The following is a 23,071-nucleotide window of genomic DNA, read 5'->3' on the forward strand; positions in this document are numbered from 1 at the left end:
ATGTGACATGATATCGCATTGTGGTTTTGACTTGCATGTCCACGTCCTTAGTGTTTAGTGATTTTGTGCATCTTTTCATGCTTATTGACAATTTGTATATCTTAGAAAAGTGTCTACTCAAGTTCTTTGCCCATTTTTGAATCTGGTTGTTTCGTGTTTTTGTGCTTGAGTCTTAGGAGTTCTTTAAACATTCTGGATATCCCTTATCAGATACATGATTTTCAAATATTTTCTCCAATTCTGTGGGCTGCCTTTTACTCGGTTGACAGTGTCTTTTGGTGTATATTTTAAAATTTTTTCATGAAGCCCAATTTGTCTATTTTTCCTTTTGTTCATCTGTGATTTTGGTGTCATACACAAAACAACATCTCCAAATCCAATGTTGTGAAGCTTTTGTACTATGGTTTCTTCTAAGATTTTTATAGTGTTAAGTTTTCAATTTAGGTCATGGTCCCATTCTGAGTTATGAACATCAACATATACATTTACCTAACACCATATACAGTTTTTGTATATGGTGTTAAGTAAATGTCCAATTTCAATATTTTGCATGTTGATATCCAGCTTTCCCAGCATCATTTGTCAACAAAATTGTCATTTCTCCAATGAATATTTCTGCACTCTTGCCAAAAATCATTTGATCGTACATGTTAAGGTTTATTTATGGATTCTCTATTCTATTCCATTGTTATAGATCTTTCTTTATGCCAGTACTACACTGTTTGGATTACTGTAGCTTTGTAGTAAGTTTTGAAATCAGGAAATTTGAGTCCTCCAAATTTGTTCCTTTGTCCTGGACTCTTTTGGCTATTCATGGTCCCTTTTGATTCCATATGAAATTTAGGATGGTTTCTTCTCTTCTGCAAAAAACATTGCTGGGATTTTAGTAAGGATTTCATTGAATCTGTAGATCACTTTGAGTAGTACTTACATCTTAATAAGTCTTCCAATCCATAAATATGGTATATCTTTCCATTTATTCATATTTTCTTTAAGGATTCATGCTATTTCTTCTTTAAAGTTTGGTAGAATTGGCCACTGAAGCATTTAGATCTAGGGCTTTTCTTTGTTAGGAGATTTTTGATTACTGGTTCAATCTTCTTACTAGTTATAGCTCTATTCAGATTTTTAATTTCTTCATCATTTATTAATGGTAGGTTTTATGTTTCTATGAATTTGTACATTTCATCTAGGTTATCCAATTTGTTGATGTACACTAGTTCATAGTACTCTCTTAGATCCTTTCTTATTTCTGTAGAACCACTAGTAATGTCCCCACTTTCATTTTGATTTTAGTGATTTGAATATTTTCTCTATCTTTCTCTCTATTTCTTTCTAAATAGTCCATCTATTTAAAGGTTTGTTCATTTTTTTTTTTTTCTGGCTGCGCCTCGTGGCATGAGGGATCTTGTTTCCCCAACCAGGGATTGAACCCGTGCCCCCTGCAGTGGAAGCACAAAGTCTTAACTGCTGGACCTCCAGGGAAATCCCTAAAACTTTGTCCATTTTGTTGATCTTTTTGAAGAATAAACTTTTGGTTTCACTGGGTTTTTTTCTACTTTTTTTCTATTATTTATTTTGTTTTTCTCTGCTCTTTTATGATTTCCTTCCTTCTTCCAGCTTTGGGTTTAGATTTTTCTTCTTTTTCTAGTTCATTAAGTTATAAAATTAGGTTGTTGATCTGAAAGCTTTTTTTCTTAATGTAACTGCTGATATTTATAAACTTCTCCCCTAGCACTTTCACTGCATCCAATATATTTAGAGGCATGCTGTGTTCTCATTTTCATTTATATCAAAGTATATTTTACCTTCCCTTGTGATTTCTGCCTTGATCCATTAACTTTTAAACAGTGTGTTGTCTCATTTCCACAAATTTGTGAATTTTCCAGTGTTTCCTCTGTTATTGATTTTTAACTTTATCCCATTGTGATCAGAGAAGATACTTTGTATGATATCTACATTTTAAAATCCACTGAGACTTAATTTGTGACCTAACAAATTTACTTTTTTTTTTTTTTTTTTTTTTTTTTGCGGTATGCGGGCCTCTCACTGTTGTGGCCTCTCCCGTTGCAGAGCACAGGCTCCGGACGCGCAGGCCCAGCAGCCATGGCTCACGGGCCTAGCCGCTCCGCGGCATGTGGGATCTTCCCAGACCGGGGCACGAACCCGTGTCCCCTGCATCGGCAGGCGGACTCTCAACCACTGCGCCACCAGGGAAGCCCCCAAATTTACTTTTTTTATCTTTGAATAGGCTATACTCTTTAAGCCTTTTTAGTTTTCGTTGAAAATTGTTCATTTAAATGTAGTAGTGTGGTAACTCTGGAAACCAGATTCTCCTCCTTCCTCAGGGTTTTCCATTTTTTTATTTTTTATTTTTTGTTTTTGATTGTTATAGGCTGTTTCTGTGCTGAAGATCACTGAGGTGTAAGCTTATGGGTTTTTCAGGTCTTTTTAGATCCTGTGCTTTTCCCTAGGCATGTGTAGTGACTTCCTAATTGCCCTATATATATGCAGTTGATTTTAAATGTATCAGTCTTCAGTGTCTGGCTCCCGAAAGGAGAAAAAGAATAAAAAGAGGGAGGGGGCAGGGGTGGAAGGTGCTGGCCCTTTAAATATCACTAGAAGTCACTTCAGCCAAAAGAAGAGGACCTTACTTACAACAGTAGGGTAGGTATAACAACAATCACCACCACCTCTTTCTCTGCACCTCTGTGATCAGAAGCAACAATCAGCAAATAGAACACTGATCTCCAAAGGAAGATAGGGTGCTTTTTGTCCACTCTGGCTCCTGCAAGCTTCTCCTGTAACATGTGCACTGCCTCCTTTCCCAGGTTGAAGTGTGAAGGAGGGGTAACTTGTACTGTGCAAAGAGTTGAAATTGACTGTTATCTGCAATTTGCTATCCAAACCCTCCCCTTGGAAGTTACAAACCTTCAACAGATTCCAGAGTTTCAAAAGAGTTATATCAGACAGATTCTGCCAGTACAGTTGTTGTCTAGTTAGGGAGATAAATTCCTACGTAGACCCATCTTTGAAGAAGCCTTCCCCTGTATTTATGACTTAAATGGTAACACAACTTACTTTAGAAATTAATGAAAATATTAAAAAAGAAATTAAAGTTCTATGAGTCCTTGTGATAGTTTGCTTTATGTGTCACCTTGACTGGGCAAAGGGATTCCCAAATAGGTGGTAGAACATTTTTTCTTGGTGTGTCTGTGAGGATGTTTCTGGAAGAGATTAGCATTTGAGAAAGACTGAGTAAAGAAGCTCAGCAATGTAGGTGGGTAGTATCCATTCAAATGAGGGTCTGAATAGAACAAAAAGGCAAGAGAAGAGTGAATTTGCTCTTTTTGCTTGAGTTGGGGCAACTCTTTTCCTACCTTCAGACATCAGTGGTCCTGTGGCACTTTGGACTCAGACTGAATGAAACCCATTAGTTTTCCTGGTTCTCCAGCTTGCAGATGAAAGATTGTGGGCCTCCTTGACTTCCACCACTGTATGAGCCAATTTCTATAATAAATTAACCTCCCTCTCTCTCTTTCTCTCTCCCTCCCCCTCCTTCCCTCCTCCCTCTCTCTCCTTCTCCCTCTAGATAGATACATAGATAGACAGACAGACAGATGATAGATAGATAGATAGATAGATGATAGATAGGAAGAAAATTGGTCTTGTATCTCTAGAAAACCCTGACAAAGATAATACAATTAGCTTTATCTTTTTATATTAAGCATTTTAAATCAGACTGGATGAACTTTTGTACACCAATTTTAACCCTAATGATAGAAAAGGTTATGCTAGATTCTTTCATATTATTTTACAATTTTTTAATGGCTGCAAAATATTCCTTTATGCAACATGCATCGAATTATTAAATTTTTATTTCTGTACTGTTGATGATGACATTTCTTTGCAGTAGCAGAAATAGATGCTGAAACTTCATTAATGTTGTATATCGTCAAGATTTCCACCTTCAGATTGTTACCCAAGACTTTGCAGAAGAAGAATTTCATAGTATTTGTATTTCTTTTGCATAATTTTTGATTGTTTATAAGTTTAATATTTGTATTTTAACCATGATGTTTAAATTTCTTAAAAGTAATACACATTTTTAATGTAGTATTAATAAACTGGAGGTGGAAGAGTTCTCTGGACCCCATTCTCTGTAGGATTGATAGAGTTTTTTTAGAGGTATATATCACAATGTATATCTTTTAAATAGAAAAGAACAAAGAAATGTTATATTTATCTACAGATAAATCCAATTCCCTTTTATTGAGGGCCCTAGTTCAACTCCTGGCACAGTGTTAGAAAGCTTTCTTGCTTAAGCCTCCTTGCTGGCTCGGAAAAGCACCAGTGGCCCTCAGGTTGGCCCTCTCCCAGCATTTCCCAAAGTACCACAATTACCACTTTTCAAACACTCATCAGAATTCCCATCAGATTCCCTCAGAATAAGAGATCTCCTCCAAATGTTAGTAAATGAAACCAATTCACAGAAAGATTAAAAGATATGCTGTATTTCAAAATATGCTTCAAAAACTCTAACACAAATTTCAGTAAAACTGATCCATCAGCAAAAAGTTATGAGATTGTTACACAAAGCTAAACATATTTGACTGTTTACATTTACTGTAATGATATTCAGATATTTTACTATGATGAAATATTTCACAAAACCTCAATTGTGATTATTTCTGCCATATTTTTTCTTTTTTTCTAGTAATGGGGGGATATATTAACATTTTATAAAAATGATGGTGTGCTACTCTTGGGGCATATTGTAAACTATAATTTGTATTTATTGAAAGAGGTGTGTTAGATCCTTGAAGACACTCCATATTTAATAACTATATTTGTATAAACCAAATTAAACAATTATTAATGCGAGGGGTCACTATGTTCAAAGGTCATGGTTGAGGTATTGCTGTTTCTTATGCTTCCAGAATCTCTGTGGTTGAATTCCTAAGAAGAAATTCCATGGAATTCCATGTGGTCTCTGGTGCCTTTTTAAAATTCCTGCCTCCATGGGTTGAACACATTAAAGCCTGGCTGAGAGGCAAGAGGATACTTATGGCTTCTCACCCTCTTCTCTTTTATATAAAATACTTGTTTTAGTTTTTAGAGCAGCATGGTGTTAAAATTTAGATTTTTAAGGAAAGAAAAGTTTTCACTTAAACTTTGAAAGAAATCTAAATGCCCTATTACAACTGAAGAAAGAATTTCACTTCTGTGGTTATGGACATTCAGTGAATAATCATGTGATTTTATAATTAATAGTTCCTTGTATAATGATGTACCTGATGTTACAAAATATAAAGAATGCTGGATAATGACAGGATTTAACCATTCCTGCGTTCAAGAACTTAATATCATTTCAAATCACCCTGAATATCAATTCTACTCCTAACAAAAATTTCAACCCCAATAAACACATCCAAAAATTCCGGGTTCTTACTGAGCCTGTAGCCCATCAGTAGGATGCTCTCTCTCTTTCATCCATGATAGTTTTATAACAGAGTCAATGATAGGCCAATCTCTAAACATTGCTAGATAATATTCATACACACACACACAGACACATACACACACAGACACACACACACACACACACACAGCTGCAGTCCTGTATATAAAATACACAAGAAAATGACCATTTTCCATATCTCACAAAAAGAAACAGTACCCTAAAACAGCATTAAATAGTTAATTCAGCTTGATAAAATCTTCGCAATCTAAGTAAACATAAAGTTAACTGATTTCTAGAGTGTTGCATAAAACTGCACTCTTTATGCTCCTACAATATTCTCCATGGCAGTTAGCCAGAGAGAACCTTTGGAAGACTGAAAACTCATCCTGGAGCTATTGAAGTTTATTCTTGCCCATTCTGAAAAATTGGCTGATATTGATAATTGTTATAAAAAGTTTTACCCCATGAGCCTCATAGGCTGCCAAGAATGTAATTGAGCTGAAATGGAAGGCTGGTATTAAGCTTGCATCCGGTTCTGAGTCAAGGAGCCCTCACTCTTTGACTAGCATCAAAGGAACCTTCTTTCATTTGGGGAGAACAATTTGATGATAGTGGAGTTCATTTTGAGAAATTGTCCCAGCTTGTCCAAACTGATGGCAAGTTGGATCGGATTTCAAAATAAATAAATAAATACCTGTAGGAGTTGAGGTTACTACCCCGGCTCAAAAAAATCAGATTAGAAAGTATTTATTAAGTATCTACAATGCATGAGGCATGATTCCACTCAAGATTTTACCAAACATGATGATACAATGTTAATTCTGACCCCCTTTTTCACTAAACAGATGTAACAAAACACAGTATTCTATAATAATAAAAAAATCGTGACACTTTTAGACCATGTTTTCATTTATTATTTTATAATATGATTTTAGTGAAATTCAGCACTTACATACATTCTTAAAATGGAACCTTATGTATATCCTGTTGTCCTGAAAGATACAACTGTCTTCCTGGATGTCGTCTCAATTTTCTGTCATGATCTGCTCAAAAGTGGCAAATGTATGCATTTGGTCGTTTATTTTGAATCTCTTGAAATTTCAACTTAACAATGTACTTCAGCAACAAAATTCAATAAATATTCATTAAGTTTGTACTATGTATCAGGAAATACCTATTCTATGTGCTAGAGATACAAAACATCCTCACTCATTAAGGAGTTCAGAGTTCAATGGGGGATACAGGCAAATAAAACTATTTCCATACAAAGAGGAGTACAGTACTGTGATTAAGAGTAAAGACTTGTGTTATCAACTAAAGGTAGAAATCAGCCACATGTACTTTAAAACACTAGCCCAAATTGAGATATCCTGTAAGTATAAAATACACACTGCATTTTGAAGACCTCATATAAAATATATAAAATACCTCATTTTTAAAACTAATTTTTAATACTGTACTGATTATGTTTGAAATGTTATTTGGGATATATTGTATTAAACAAAATGTATTAACACAATTAATTTCACCAGTTTCTTTTTACTTTTTCAATGTATTCTTTTGAAAATTTATGAATTACATCACATTTGTAACTCAGATTTCTATTGGACAGCGTTGGTTTGTATACTGATGCTACTAGACCTTTTGTCTTAAAAACTCATTCTATCACGTACTAGCTGTAAGACCTTAGGCAAGTACTAGTTTGTTTGTTTGTTTGTTTTTTGCTTCAGTTTCCTCATGTATAAGAAGAGGCTGATAACAATTATAGTTGTTTACTCAATAGGGTTGTTGGGATAGTAAGTGAATCAAAACATCTAAAAGGTGACTATTATTAAATATGTAAGCATTAAGTAGGCACATAGAAAGAGTACCTATCTCAGGCCAGAAGAAGTAAACTCAGAGAATTCCAAAAAGAAAAAAATAATAATAATGTAAAAAATATAATAAAAAATATAAAAAATAATAATAAACCTTCAAAGAATGTCAGAAAGCTATCCCACTGTAATAGGAGGATACGAGTATTTCCAAGACTAGGGACAATATAAATAAAGTCATAAAACTTGAAAGAACCAAGGTCTATTCCAGGAACTGAAAGTGGTTTTCAACGTGTAGGATTGCAAACTTCTTCGAAGCAATGGTGGGAAGAGAGACTGAAGAGGTGAGAAAAGCCAGGTCACTACACTGCCCAATACTATTTTAAAGAATTTATGAAATTAGGAATCCCCTCTATCAAACTAACCATATTGTTTTAGGAGAGTCAAAGGAGATACTCAAAGAGAAGAAATGAAATGGGAATAAGTGATGTCATGAAGGAGATTACTAAGATATTAATAAAAGAATTTCTGAGTAGTAAGGCATATTACTTCCCCATTCTAACCCTTAAGGCAGGATGCTTTTGATAGCTATCCAGTTATCCTTTTCTACTAACTGAGCCTATTAAGCCAACAAGCCTCTAAAACTTGTACTCATTTAATACACCCACTATAAGCTAGGTTATGAAAATAAATTTTGGATTTTGTAAATTGGGCATGTTCACCAAAATAAATATTAATGCTCAGATTCTATTATGGTAATGGATAGACACCAACACTCATAGGTTCTTTATAACTTATAAGGACAAAACAGAGTCAGAGAAATCTACCTCCCAGGTGAAAGAGACAAAGTTGAAAGCTCTCAGGAAAAGGTTCCTTTTGTATTAGAGGTATAGGTAGTGTTAAAAGGTAAACTGAGGCACATAAAATTTTTTCAAAGGTTTATTTATGCAAGCCGATTCAAATTGGACAGCACCAAACCAAAAATGGTTAGGAGCTCCCTGATGACAGAAGCTAGGGAAAAGGTTTTCATAGAGAAGTCGCAGAAGAAAAACAAATAACGTTATTCGATTGGCTATACTTAAGCAGTTGTCCTATATGGAAAAGCGGGCTACTTGTGATCGGTTGTTCTTTTGGGTTTTTTTTTTTTTTTGGATTCTGGAGCATTGATTCTGCCTTAGGTTTTGGTTTTCTTAGTAGGCTGCCGAGGCATTAGAGCCACCTCAGTCTAATAGACTCCTTGTTTAATTAATTTTATTGTAGTTACAATGATATATCATAAGGGCATTAAAATAATAAGAAAGAAGACTCTTCTGGAAGGAATTATTGTGGATTAAATTTTAAATATGTTGAATAAGGTAACATTATCAAAAGTGAAATGAACAAATATATGTATATATACTATATGCTAAATTTGTGATAGGATAACCTATAACAATTAGCAACCAGCAATAGTATCTGAAATAATTTTAATTTTGATTGCATCACTTTGTTTTCTCCCTTAGTAAGATTCACTGCTTTGTCCTCAGTGTCTTAAACAGCTAGATACAAACAGCAGGGCTATGCCAACATTCTACGACAGTACCAAAGTGCACATTTCCAGTTGATGATATCACAGTAGGTACCCACCCTAAATATCTCTTGGTAGTGTGTTATTAGCATATGTCTCAAAATTTGCCATGTCCACCTCCTTGTCACACCCCATCACAGTGTTGAATGTGTCACTGGAAGACCATCAGTTTTGCCCTTATGTAAGGCACACTCTGTCTCTCATGACAGTAGTGTTGTCCTGTACAGTCTCATTAACAGACTATATTTATCACTCGTTCATGGCTCAACACTACAAACTCCTGCCATGTATGTCTTTTCTTTATGTAAAAAAATGGTACTTAGAGTCCTTGAGGTTTAGAAATTAATGACACTATCAATATTAATTTTGCAAAGAATAAAATTTTAGCTAAGACTGAGATGCATCTTCAGATGAGTGAGAACTAAAAAGGAAAGAAAAATGTTATAGTGAGTAAATATTACACTAAATCATCTCTAATATTATTTCAGGACTTAAGCTCCTAGGGGGCTATATTTTTACTGACCATTTATTAAATTTCAAACCTAACTGAGATTATTTGGAGAAGAGAGCATGGAAAACCACATTTTGAAAACAATGAGTGATATCAAGAAAGAAGCAGAAATGGTCTCAGTGTTGGGAGAGCATATCGGGGAAATGCTCAAGCAAACAGTGATGGAACGTGACAGAGCTATTAAAATCCAAACCCACACAAACATTCAAATCGTTTCTCATCTGGACACAGTTCCTTCTTCTACTCTGAACTGCAATTACAATGAATGGGCTTCAGCCCTCTCAACTGGTGCCCAGTGAGAGAGGCATGTTTATGCTCTCAAATATTTGGGCCATCCATTTGTTCATATGCTATGGTTTGATGCCCAGGTTTCTTTCTGTGCCATGAAATTCTGGTCCAGGATGAAACTGGAAAAAGATGGTGCAGTGACAGGATGATAAATGAGGTTCACCATGATGAAAGGCTGGGTTGTCCTCTTGTATTCTTGGCAACAGAAACAGATTTACCAACACGTCTGCCCCCAAACACATTCTTCTATAAAGTTTTAAAATCAAGCAGCTAAGGGAATTGTCTGGCAGTCCAGTGGTTAAGACTCTGGGCTTTCACTGCTGAGGGCATGGGTTCAATCCCTGGTTGGGGAACTAAGATCCTGCTAACTGCACAGTGTGGCCGAAAAATTTAAAAATTTAATAAAATAAAATCAAGCAGCTAATAACCACATTGTATCAAAGGGCTAACAGGAAAATCCTCTCTTTTTGTTTGTGCATAGATACCCAAATTCAAAGTTCTTCTTTAGGATGGGGGACTTGTATAGATAAGGATTCTGTTTGTTTGTTGAAATGCTAAACAAATTCCTATTCTGAAAATTCCAAATTAAAGTACACACTAGGGTGCAACAATTCTGTTCAGTGAGGGTTCTTTCCTTTCAAACAAGATTTGTCACATTTTAAAATTGAATTTATCCAATGCATATAAAATGCAATAAAATGTACAGACCTTAACTGATATCTAAAAGTTTAAGAATCTGTCTTTTAAGTAAAACCTAGAGCTAACTTCTCTTTAAAAGTAATCTCAATGTGATTGTAGAACTTTTGAAAGGATGTTAATTATGTTAATTCTTTGAACAGAGATAAAATTAAAGTCAAAAAGGTTTTAGTCACAGTAGTAGAGAGGCAGCACCTTCTAACTAGCAGACCTTTAAAATTGACTATGGGCTAAAATCACAAAGTACAAAACAGCAACCAGTAAATCTGTCATGTGGTTTCTTCATCTCAGTCAGATAACAAATTGTCATCTAAAATTTAATCAACAATGCCCCTAGATTAAACTGAATTTGAAAATTTATTTTGACCATGGAGTCAAGGTACAAGAGTATGCGTGCAAATTGTGGATGACTGTGGTAGGGCCTTTAAGATGAGAACCATAGGTGATGGTAATCAAAGGTTTTTGCAGTTCTCCAGTGGGAGTAAACCATAGACTAGGAAGGAGTTTGACAGCTATTAAAACCAGGGCTCTGCAGTTGAGAGGTAGCTTTGCTGTTTGGGGAAGGTCTGTTTTCCATGACTGACTGCAGTATGGTTCAAGTCAGAGGGAAAGAAGATCCCTGGAACTCCATCATGAGCGGTGCCTTAACAGGAGCCATACTGGCAGCAAGAAACAGACTAGTGGCCATGGTTGGGTCAGCTGCGATGGGTGGCATTCTCTGGGCTTTAATTGAAGGAGCTGGTGTCTTCTAGACAAGATTTGCCTCCGCCCAATTTCCCAATTATCCTCCATTTGCTGAAGACCCCTTGCAGTGGCCTTCAGCCCAGTTACCATCCTCACCTCTTGGAGACTATGGACAATATCAATAGGATTTCTTTCCCAGGATTTCTTTAATGGAATGAGGAAAGGATTTCAAACTGTTTTTCAAATGATAGGTGGGACAACTATGGCCAAACAGACTATGAAGAGACATTTAGCATCTTCTTCTATTTAAAGGAACATGGGGGTGGGGTTTCCTAAAAGATAATACATTATTCATACTTGGATTGCATTTGTGATTAAATAAATGTCTAAAATCTTTCAAAGGAAACACAATAAGTGCTAGGAAGATGAAGGACCAAATGGCAAGCAGCAATGAAGTATGACCACCATATCCTTGTGGACTTCTCTGCCTGGTTTTGTTCTGTTAGTCAAACAATAAAAAAAACTCCTGGACATCGCTCTTAAAAAAAAAAAAAAAACTTACTTTAGAATAATTTTAATTTGAAAATAGATTTAGTCTTTCCTTACACCCTTCTAATTTAAAACAAAATAAATTTATATTTCTTTTTTCTTTACATAATTTTCTTGATTCTCCTCTTCCTTTAAATTCTTCCAACATCCACTGAGCAGAACTGGAACACAGCATTCAGATAAGGCCCTGATTCTGCTGTCTCAGTTTACGTTTATAAGCTCTCCTGATTGCTAAGGGTTACAATCTTTGCTTCACAAGGCTCTGCCTGGGTACAAACTGTTCTACATAATGACACTTACTACAGAAGTCAAAAGTAAACACTCAAGTATCATTATTCAATAATCATTTTTAAAATTGCATTAAAAATATCTTGTGTTCTTCAGTTTGCCACATTAAAATGCAGGCAGTCCAGTTCAATAAATCCCAGAAGAGTAGTGAGTATCAGAATCTAGTCTCGGTAGAGGGACGTGCACTCCCTCTTGCGAGAGCAGCAGAATCACAACTAACTGCTGAACAATCACTGACAGAAAGACACTGGAACTCACCAAAAAAGATACCCCATATTCAAAGACAAAGGAGACGCTACAATGAGATGGTAGGAGGGGAGCAATCACAATAAAATCAAATCCCAAACCGCTGGGTGGGTGACTCACAAACTGAAGAACAAGTATACCGCAGAAGTCCACCCACTGGAGTGAAGGTTCTGAGCCCTATGTAAGGCTTCCCAACCTGCGGGTCCAGCAACAGGAGAAGGAGTTACCAGAGAATCAGACTTTGAAGGCTAGTGGGATTTGATTGCAGGACTTGGACAGGACAGGGGGAAACAGAGACTCCATGCTTGGAGGGCACACACAAAGTAGTGTGCACATCAGGACCCAGGGGAAGGAGCAGTGACCCCACAGAAGACTGAACCAGACATACCTGCTGGTGTTGAAGGGTCTCCTGCAGAGGTGGGGGGCAGCTGTGGCTCACCGTGGGGACAAGGACACTGGCAGCAGAAGTTCTGGGAAGTACTCCTTGGCATGAGCCCTCCTGAGTCCACCATTTGCCCCAGAAAAGAGCCTGTAGGCTCCAGTGCTGGGTAGCCTCATGCCAAACAACCAGTAGGGAGGGAACTCAGCCTCACCCAGGAGACAAACACATTAAAGTTTTACTGAGCTCTGCCCAGCAGAGCAACACCCAGCTCTACGCACCACCAGTCCCTCACATCAGGAAGCTTGCACAAGCCTCTTACATAGCCTCATCCACCAGAGAACAGGCAGCAGAAAAAAGAAGAACTACAATCCTGCAGCCTGTGGAATGAAAACCACATTCACAGAAAGATAGACAAAATGAAAAGTCAGAGGAATATGTACCAGGTGAAAGAGCAAGATAAAACCCCAGAAAAACAACTAAAAGAAGTGGAGGTAGGCAACATTCCAGAAAAAGAATTCAGAATAATGATAGTGAAGATGATCCAGGACCTCGGAAAAAGAATGGAGGCAAAGATTGAGAAGATGCAAGATATGTTTAACAAAGACCTAGAAGACCTAAAGAACAAATAAACAGAGATGAACAGTACAATAACGGAAATGAAAAATACACTAGATGGAATCAATAGCAGAATAACAGGCAGAAGAACGGATAAATGACCTGGAAGACAGGATGCTGGAAATCACTGCTGTGGAACAGAATAAAGAAAAAAGAATGAAAAGAAATGAAAAAAGCCTAAGAGAACTCTGGGACAACATTAAATGCATGAGGCCAATCTGGGCTCTACCAGTTGAGGAACTCAGCCATTAAGATCAACAGAGAGAGCAGCAACCACAGGGAAATAGGATAAAAACGTTTGAGTCCAGAGATGCCAGAGGGCATTACAATGCGTGAATATTATCTTAGCAGCATGAGGATGGGAAATCAACTCTTCCCCAGATGCCATTTTATGGTGAGAATCAACAGATGGAGGCTAGCCATGAGACTGAGCATGTTTAACGATGGGAGACAGCATTACCTAAAGGGTAACTGAATCTAGTGCATTATAGGTTAATGCAGAAGATTAGACACAAATAGACCAAAATAAAGTATGTTTTCCCACTGCACAGAGGTAATGACTCAAAAGGATGACCAAATCAGTTAAAAGAAAAAAAATTACGTTTTCCCTGTATATTTAAAGAGAATTATTAACAATTTTGTGATATCACTGCTCATGGATAAATATTTGTTTCAAAATCACTCTTACACTGGAGGAGCTTCAAGATGGCGGAAGAGTAAGACGCAGAGATCACTTTCCTCCCCACAGATACATCAGAAATACATCTACACGTGGAACTGCTCCTACAGAACACCTACTGAACGCTGGCAGAAGACCTCAGACCCCCCAAAAGGCAAGAAAATCCCCACGTACCTCGGTAGGGCAAAAGAAAAAAGGAAAAACAGAGACAAAGAATAGAGACGGGACCTGCGCCAGTGGGAGGGAGCCGTGAAGGAGGAAAGGTTTCCACACACTAGGAAGCCCCTTCGTGGGCGGAGACTGCGGGTGGCGGAGGGGGGAGCTTCGGAGCCGCGGAGGAGAGCGCAGCCACAGGGGTGCAGAGGGCAGAGCGGAGAGATTCCCGCACAGAGGGTCGGTGCCGCCCAGCACTCACCAGTCCGAGAGGCTTGTCTGCTCACCCGCCGGGACGGGTGGGGGTTGGGAGCTGAGGCTCGGGCATCGGTCGGAGCGCAGGGAGAGGACTGGGGTTGGCGGCATGAACACAGCTTGAAAGGGGTCAGTGCACCACAGCTGGCCGGGAGGGAGTCCGGGGAAAAGTCTGGAGCTGCCCAAGAGGCAAGAGACATTTTCTTCCCTCTTTGTTTCCTGGTGCGCGAGGAGAGGGGATTAAGAGCGCTGCTTAAAGGAGCTCCAGAGACGGGCGCGAGCCGCGGCTATCAACGCGGACCCCCGAGACGGGCATGAGACACTAAGGCCGCTGCTGCCGCCACCAAGAAGCCTGTGTGCGAGCACAGGTCACCCTCCACACCTCCCCTCCCGGGAGGCTGTGCAGCCCGCCACTGCCAGGGTTCCGTGACTCAGGGACAACTTCCCCGGGAGAACGCACGGCGCGCCTCAGGCTGCTGCAACGTCACACCGGCCTCTGCCGCCGCAGGCTCGCCCCGCCTCCGTGCCCCTCCCTCCCCCCCGGCCTGAGTGAGACAAAGCCCCCGAATCAGCGGCTCCATTAACCCCGTCCTGTCTGAGCGAAGAACAGACGCCCTCAGGCGACCTACAAGCATAGGCGGGGCCAAACCCAAAGCTGAACCTCAGGAGCTGTGCGAACAAAGAAGAGAAAGGGAAATCTCTCCCAGCAGCCTCAGGAGCAGCGGATTAGATCTCCACAATGAACTTGATGTACCCTGCATCTGTGGAATACCTGAATAGAGAACGAATCATCCCAAATTGAGGCGGTGGACTTTGGGAGCAATGATATATATATATCATTGGGAGCAATGATATATATATATATATATATATATATTTTTTTTTTTTTCTCTTTTTGTGAGTGTGTATGTGTATGCTGCTTTGTGTGATTTTCTCTGTATAACTTTGCTTTTACCATTTCTCCTATGGTTCTGTCTGTCCGTTTTTGTTTTTTTTTTTCAGTATAGTTTTCAGCTCTTGTTATCATTGATGGATTTTTTTCGTTTGGTTATTCCCTTCTTTCTTTCTTTCTTTCTTTTTAAATTATGTAAAAAAATATTTTTAATCATTATTTTTTGTTTTTTATTTTATTAGACTTTATCTTTTGCTCCCTCCCTTCCTTCCTTCCTTCCTTTCTCTCTCTCTCTCTCTCTCTCTCTTTCTCTCTCTCCCCTTTATTCTGAGCCATGTGGATGAAAGGCTCTTGGTGCTCCAGCCAGGCGTCAGGGCTATGCCTCTGAGGTGGCAGAGCCAAGATCAGTACATTGGCCCACCAGAGACCTCCCAGCTCCACGTAATATCAACGGCGAAAATCTCCCAGAGATCTCCATCTCAATGCCAAGACCCAGCTCCACTTAAAGACCAGCAAGCTACAGTGCTGGATACCCTATGCCAAACAACTAGCAAGACAGGAACAAAACCCCACCCATTAGCAGAGAGGCTGCCTAAAATAATAATAAGGTCACAGAAGCCCCAGAACACACCACCAGACATGGACCTGCCCACCAGAAAGACAAGAGTCAGCCTCATCCACTGGAACACAGGAACTAGTCCCCTCCACCAGGAAGGGGAACCAAACAAACCCACTGAACAGAACATAGACACTGGGGGCAGACACCAAAAACAACAGGAACTATGAACCTGCAGCCTGCAAAAAGGGGACCCCAAACACAGTAAGTTAAGCAAAATGAGAAGACAGATGAAGGAGCAGCAGATGAAGGAGCAAGGTAAAAACCCACCAGACCTAACAAATGAAGAGGAAATAGGCAGTCTACCTGAAAAACAATTCAGGATAATGATAGTAGAGATGATCCAAAATCTTGGAAATAGAATGGAGAAAATACAAGAAACGTTTAACAAGGACCTAGAAGAACTAATGAGCAAACAAAGAATCATGAACAACACAATAAATGAAATTAAAAATTCTCTACAAGGGATCAATAGCAGAATAACTGAGGCATAAGAATGGATAAATGACCTGGAAGATAAAACAGTGGAAATAACTACTGCAGAGCAGAATAAAGAAAAAAGAATGAAGAGAACTGACGACAGTCTCAGAGACCTCTGGGACAATATTAAGTGCACCAACATTCGAATTATAGGGGTCCCAGAAGAAGAAGAGAAAAAGAAAGGGACTGACAAAATAGTTGAAGAGATTATAGTTGAAAACTTCCCTAATATGGGTAAGGAAATAGCTAACCAAGCCCTGGAAGCACAGAGAGTCCCATATAGGAAAAATCCAAGGAGAAACACACCAAGACACATATTAATCAAACTATCAAAAATTAAACACAAAGAACAAATATTAAAAGCAGCAAGGGAAAAACAACAAATAACATACAAAGGAATCCCCATAAGGTTAACAGCAGATCTCTCAGCAGAAACTCTGCAAGCCAGAAGGGAGTGGCAGGACATATTTAAAGTGATGAAAGGGAAAAACCTAAAACAAAGATTACTCTATCCAGCAAGGATCTCATTCAGATTTGACGGAGAAATTAAAAACTTTACAGGCAAGCAACAGCTAAGAGAATTTCAGCACCACCAAACCAGCTTTACAACAAATGCTAAAGGAACTTCTCTAGGCAGGAAACACAAGAGAATGAAAAGACCTACAATAACAAAGCCAAAACAATTAAGAAAATGGGAATAGGAACATACATATCGATAATTACCTTAAATGTAAATATATTAAATGCTCCAACCAAAAGACACAGACTGGCTGAATGGATACAAAAACAAGACCCGTGTATATGCTGTCTACAAGAGACCCACTTCAGACCTAGGGACACATACAGACTGAAAGTGAGGGGATGGAAAAAGATATTCCAAGCAGGTGGAAATCAAGAAAGCTGGAGTAGGAATTCTCATATCAGACAAAATAGATTTTAAAACAAAGACTATTATAAGAGACAAAGAAAGACACTACATAATGATCAAGGGATCAATCCAAGAAGAAGATATAACAATTGTAAATATTTATGCACCCAACATAGGAGCACCTCAATACATAAGGCAAATACTAACAGCCATAAAAGGGGAAATCGACAGTAACACAATCATAGTAGGGGATGTTAACACCCCACTTGCACCAATGGACAGATCATCCGAAATGAAAATAAATAAGGAAACACAAGTTTTAATGATACATTAAACAAGATGGCCTTAATTGATATTTATAGGACATTCCATCCAAAAACAACAGAATACACATTCCTCTGAAGTGCTCATAGAACATTTTCCAGGACACATAATATCTTGGGTCACAAATCAAGCCTTGATAAATTTAAGAAAATTGAAATTGTATCAAGTATCTTTTCTGACCACAACACTATGAGACTAGATATCAATTAAAGGAAAAAATCTGTTAAAAATACAAACACATGGAGGCTAAACAATACACTACTTAATAACCAAGAGATCATTGAAGAAACCAAAGAGGAAATCAAAAAATACCTAGAAAGAAATGACAGCGAAAACACGATGACCCAAAACCTATGGGATGCAGGAAAAGCAGTTCTAAGATGGAAGTTTATAGTAATAAAATCCTACCTTAAGAAACAAGAAACATCTCAAATAAACAACCAAAACTTACACCTAAAGCAATTAGAGAAAGAGGAACAAAGAAACCGCAAAGTTAGCAGAAGGAAAGAAATCTTAAAGATCAGATCAGAAATAAATGAAAAAGAAATGAAGGAAACGATAGCAAAGATCAATAAAACTAAAAGCTGGTTCTTTCAGAAGATAAACAAAATTGATAAACCATTAGCCAGACTCATGAAGAAAAAAGGGGAGAAGACTCAAATCAATAGAATTAGAAATGAAAAAGGAGAAGTAACAACTGACACTGCAGAAATACAAAAGATCATGAGAGATTACTACAAGCAACTATATGCCAATAAAATGGACAACCTGGAAGAAATGGACAAATTCCTAGAAATGCACAACCATCTGAGACTGAACCAGGAAGAAATAGAAACTATGAACAGACCAATCACAAGCACTGAAATTGAAACTGTGATTTAAAATCTTCCAACAAACAAAAGCCCAGGACCAGATGGCTTCACAGGCGAATTCTATCATACAATTAGAGAAGAGCTAACACCTATCCTTCTCAAACTCTTCCAAAATACAGCAGAGAGCAGAACACTCCCAAACTCATTCTACGAGGCCACCATCACCCTGATACCAAGCCCAGAAAAAAAAGTCACAAAAAAAGAAAACTACAGACCAATATCACTGATGAACATAGATGCAAAGATCCTCAACAAAATACTAGCAAACAGAATCCAACAGCACATTAAAAGGATCATACACCATGATCAAGTGGGGTTTATCCCAGGAATTCAAGGATTCTTCAATATGCGCAAATCAATCAGTGTGATACACCATGTTAACAAATTGAAGGAGAAAAACCATATGATCATCTCAATAGATTCAGAGAAAGCTTTTGACAAAACTCAACACCCATTTATGATAAAGACCTTCCAGAAAGTAGGCATAGAGGGAACTTACCTCAATGTAAGAAAGGCCATATATGACAAACCCACAGCCAACATCGTCCTCAATGGTGAAAAACTGAAACCATTTCCACTAAGATCAGGAACAAGACAAGGCTGCCCACTCTCACCACTCTTATTCAACATAGGTTTGGAAGTTTTAGCCACAGCAATCAGAGAAGAAAAAGAAATAAAAGAATCCAAATCAGAAAAGAAGAAGTAAAGCTGCCACTGTTTGCAGATGACATGATACTATACATAGAGAATCCTAAAGATGCTACCAGAGAACTACTAGAGCTAACCATTGAATTTGGTAAAGTAGCAGAATACAAAATTAATGCTCAGAAATCTCTTGCATTTCTATACACTAATGTTGAAAACTCTGAAAGTGAAATTAAGAATACACTCCCATTTACCATTGCAACCAAAAGAATAAAATGCCTAGGAATAAACCTAATAAGGAGACAAAAGATCTGTATGTAGAAAATTATAAGACACTGATGAGAGAAATTAAAGATGATACAAACAGATGGAGAGATATACCATGTTCTTGGATTGGAAGAATCAACATTGTGAAAATGACTATGCTACCCAAAGTAATCTACAGATTCAATGCAATCCCTATGAAAATACCAATGGCATTTTTCACAGAACTAGAACAAAATATTTCACAATTTGTATGGAAACACAAAAGACCCCGAATAGCCAAAGGAATCTTGACAAAGAAAAACAGAGCTATAGGTATCAGGCTTCCAGACTTTATACTACAAAGCTACAGTAATCAAGACAGTATGGTACTGGCACAAAAACAGTAATATAGATCAATGGAACAGGACAGAAAGCCCATAAATAAATCCATGCACATATGGTACCTTATTTTTGATAAAGGAGGCAAGAATATACAATGGAGAAAAGACAGCCTCTTCAATAAGTGGTTATGGGAAAACTGGACAGCTATATGTAAAAGAATGAAATTAGAACACTCCCTAACACCATACAGAAAAATAAACTCAAAATGGATTAAAGACCTAAATGTAAGGCCATACACTATCAAACTCTTAGAGGAAAACATAGGCAGAACACTCTATGACATAAATCAAAGCAAGATCCTTTTGGACCCACCTCATAGAGAAATGGAAATAAAAACAAAAATAAACAAATGGGACCTAATGAAACTTAAAAGCTTTTGCACAGCAAAGGAAACCATACACAAGACGAAAAGACAACCCTCAGAATGGGGGAAAATATTTTCAAATGAAGCAACTGACAAAGGATTAATCTAAAAAATATACAAGCAGCTCATGCAGCTGAATATGAAAAAAACAAACAACCCAATACAAAAATGGGCAGAAGGCCTAAATAGACTTTACTCCAAAGAAGATATACTGATTGCCAACAAACACATTAAAGGATGCTCAACATCATTAATCATTAGAGAAATGCAAATCAAAACTACAATGAGGTATCCCCTCACACCGGTCAGAATGGCCATCCTCAAAAAGTGTACAAACAATAAATGCTGGAGAGGGTGTGGAGAAAAGGGAACCTTCTTGCACTGTTGGTGGGAATGTAAATTGATACAGCCACTATGCAGAACATTATGGAAGTTCCTTAAAAAACTAAAAATAGAACTACCATATGACCCAGCAATCCCACTACTGGGCATACACCCTTAGAAAACCATATTTCAAAAAGAGTCATGTACCACAATGTTCATTGCAGCTCTATTTACAATAGCCAGGACATGGAAGCAACCTAAGTGTCCATCAACAGATGAATGGATAAAGAAGATGTGGCATATATATACAATACAGCCATAAAAAGGAACGAATATGAGTTATTTTTAGTGAGGTGGATGGATCTAGAGTCTGTCAAACAGAGTGAAGGAAGTCAGAAAGAGAAAAACAAATACCTTATGCTAACACATATAAATGGAACCAAAAAAAAAAAAAAGATCATGAAGAACCTAGGGGCAAGACATGAATAAAGATGCAGACCTACTAGAGAATGGACTTGAGAACATGGGTATGGGGAAGGGTAAGCTGGGAGAAACTGAGAGAGTGGTAGTGTATATATCGACATATATACAATACCAAATGTAAAATAGATAGCTAGTGGGAAGCAGTCGCATAGCACAGGGAGATCAGCTCGGTGCTCTGTGACCAGCTAGAAGGGTGGGATAGGGAGGGTGGGAGGGAGGGAGATGCAAGAGGGAAGAGATATGGGGATATATGTATAACTGATTCACTTCGTTATAAAGCAGAAACTAACACACCATTGTAAAGCAATTATACTCCAATAAAAACGTTAAAAAAATCACTCTTACATATTTAAAGAGATGGCTGCCAACAGTATTATGATTTTTTACCTAAGTTCTTTCCATTCTAAAAAACTCAGAAACTGATTCTTCAAGTATCTCTTCTGGATTTCTTTGATCTTGAAAGCTTGGTATTGAAACACTTGAAGCATCCTAATTCTTTCAGCCTAAATGAATCACATAAAATACAAATAGCTATCAGTACCTTGCCAAGGTTTGGCATTTACCATGTGTCAGATGCAAAGCTGGGTATAAGAATCTCAATGATGAATCAGTTACAGATGTTGTCCTCAAAGAAATTACAAGAAAAGATAGATAGAAATAGGATGTTGTTGGAGGCATAAGAAAGCATTAAATTCTCTCTCAGAGGAATATGAATAATTTCCAAATGTAGTTTATAGCTATTACACATGTCTGGAACTAATCTACCTTGAAGGTCATTCAAGGTAGAGGAAATAGCTTGAACAACAATACAAAGGAGTTAGACAACTTATCATAGTTTAGAGATCATCTTAGTCAGTTCAAGCTGCTATAACAAATTACCATAGCCTGGGTGGCTTAAACAACAAACATCTATTTCTCACAGTTCTGGAGGTTGGGAGGTCCAAGATCAAGGTACCATCACAACTGGCATCAAGTGAGAGCCCACTTCCTGGTTTGCAGATGACTGTCTTAGTCTCTCCTTACATGGCAAAGAGCAGAGAGATAGAGAGAGTAGTTCTCTTGTCTCTTTTTATAAGGGCACTAATCCCATTCATGAGGCCCCACCCTCATGACTTAATTAACTTAATTAACTCCCAACGGTCCCACCTCCTAATGCCATCACATTGGAGGGTTAGGATAGGTGAATTCTGGAGGAACACAAACATTCAGTCCATATCAGGGACCAAACTATTAAATATGGTAAGGTTTTGTAATTGTTGAAGTGGTGGGCAGACTCCCTATAATGGGGGACCTTGTATGTCATACCAAGGAATCTGGATTATAATCTAGTAGGCAATGAGAAGTCAGGAAAAGAAGATTAAATCAGGAACTGATACAACTGATTTGATATGTTCATGATCAACTTACTCCTGCAAGGTATATGTGTTGAAGAGAGACAAGATTTTAAGGAGAACACATAGAAGAAGCAGGCTAGGCAAAAGATGAATGAAGTCTGAATTAAGGTGGAAACAAGAGGATGACTACAAGGGAACAAGATGAGGAAGTGGTAAGGAGGTAGAGCTGATTGAAATTGGATGCCATCTGGATGTAAGGGATCAGGAAAGGGAGTCATGGAGGAGTTCTACATGATTGGCAGGTGATGCTATCATTCTTATAGTTTGGAAAACAGCAGAAAGAGTTAGCGAGGAATAATAGTGAATCAACTTTGAACATGTTGAGTTTGAGGTGTCTCTGTGGATAGCTAAAATCTCAATTCTTTAGTAGAAAACCAGTAAAGTAAAGCAAGGTGTTAAATTCTCAAAATACTATTCAATTCCTGAAAGATATAAATGAATAAAAGAAATTTCAAAGTAACATGGTGTCTGAGAGGCCAACAGGAAAGGGCATTTCTTTACCAAAGAATGCTTTTTGCTTGTGTAGTTGAAAGAAAGGAACAGCGAGGGAGAGAAAAAGGGAAGGAGGGTGTGAGACATCTCAATTACTCCAAGAAGTTCCCTTTTAGTCACTGGGTTGTAAATTTTACTGAAAAACAAAACAAACAAACAAATAATTACTACAATGTTTCAGGGCATTTGGGGCTTTTGAGATCACAAGACATAAGGACACATTCATTTTGCTCACCTTTTCATCCTCCTGATACAGAAGGCAGAGAGGGGCTAATCAATAAAAATTGGTTAAATAATGAAATTTGCATTCATGAATACATCACTATTGGATTTAATTTCATATTTCCTTTGGATCTGTAGTCAGAATGTACTCTACAGTTAATCCCCCATAACTCTGAAATTTAATCTGAAATGGTCACTTCCCTACCTCATTATGTAAGAGGTTCCCACTGTCATGTGGGGTTAATCCCATGTGTAA

At 37.9% G+C, this 23,071-nt stretch overlaps 1 protein-coding gene and 1 pseudogene across 6 annotated transcripts in view; one reads left to right on the forward strand and one right to left on the reverse strand.

The window, feature by feature from the left end:
* DPP10 (dipeptidyl peptidase like 10) overlaps positions 1-23,071 on the reverse strand; it is a gene marked incomplete at both ends in the record, with an annotated part of 1,361,190 nt that overhangs the window by 369,007 nt on the left and 969,112 nt on the right. The window lies entirely within an intron of this gene.
* LOC307057147 (mitochondrial import inner membrane translocase subunit Tim17-A-like) lies at positions 10,931-11,209 on the forward strand (annotated as a pseudogene). Its single transcript has one exon. The product of its transcript is annotated as a mitochondrial import inner membrane translocase subunit Tim17-A-like (transcript).

This window comes from Hyperoodon ampullatus (assembly GCF_949752795.1).
Source record: "Hyperoodon ampullatus genome assembly, chromosome: 8".
NCBI lineage: Eukaryota > Metazoa > Chordata > Mammalia > Artiodactyla > Ziphiidae > Hyperoodon > Hyperoodon ampullatus.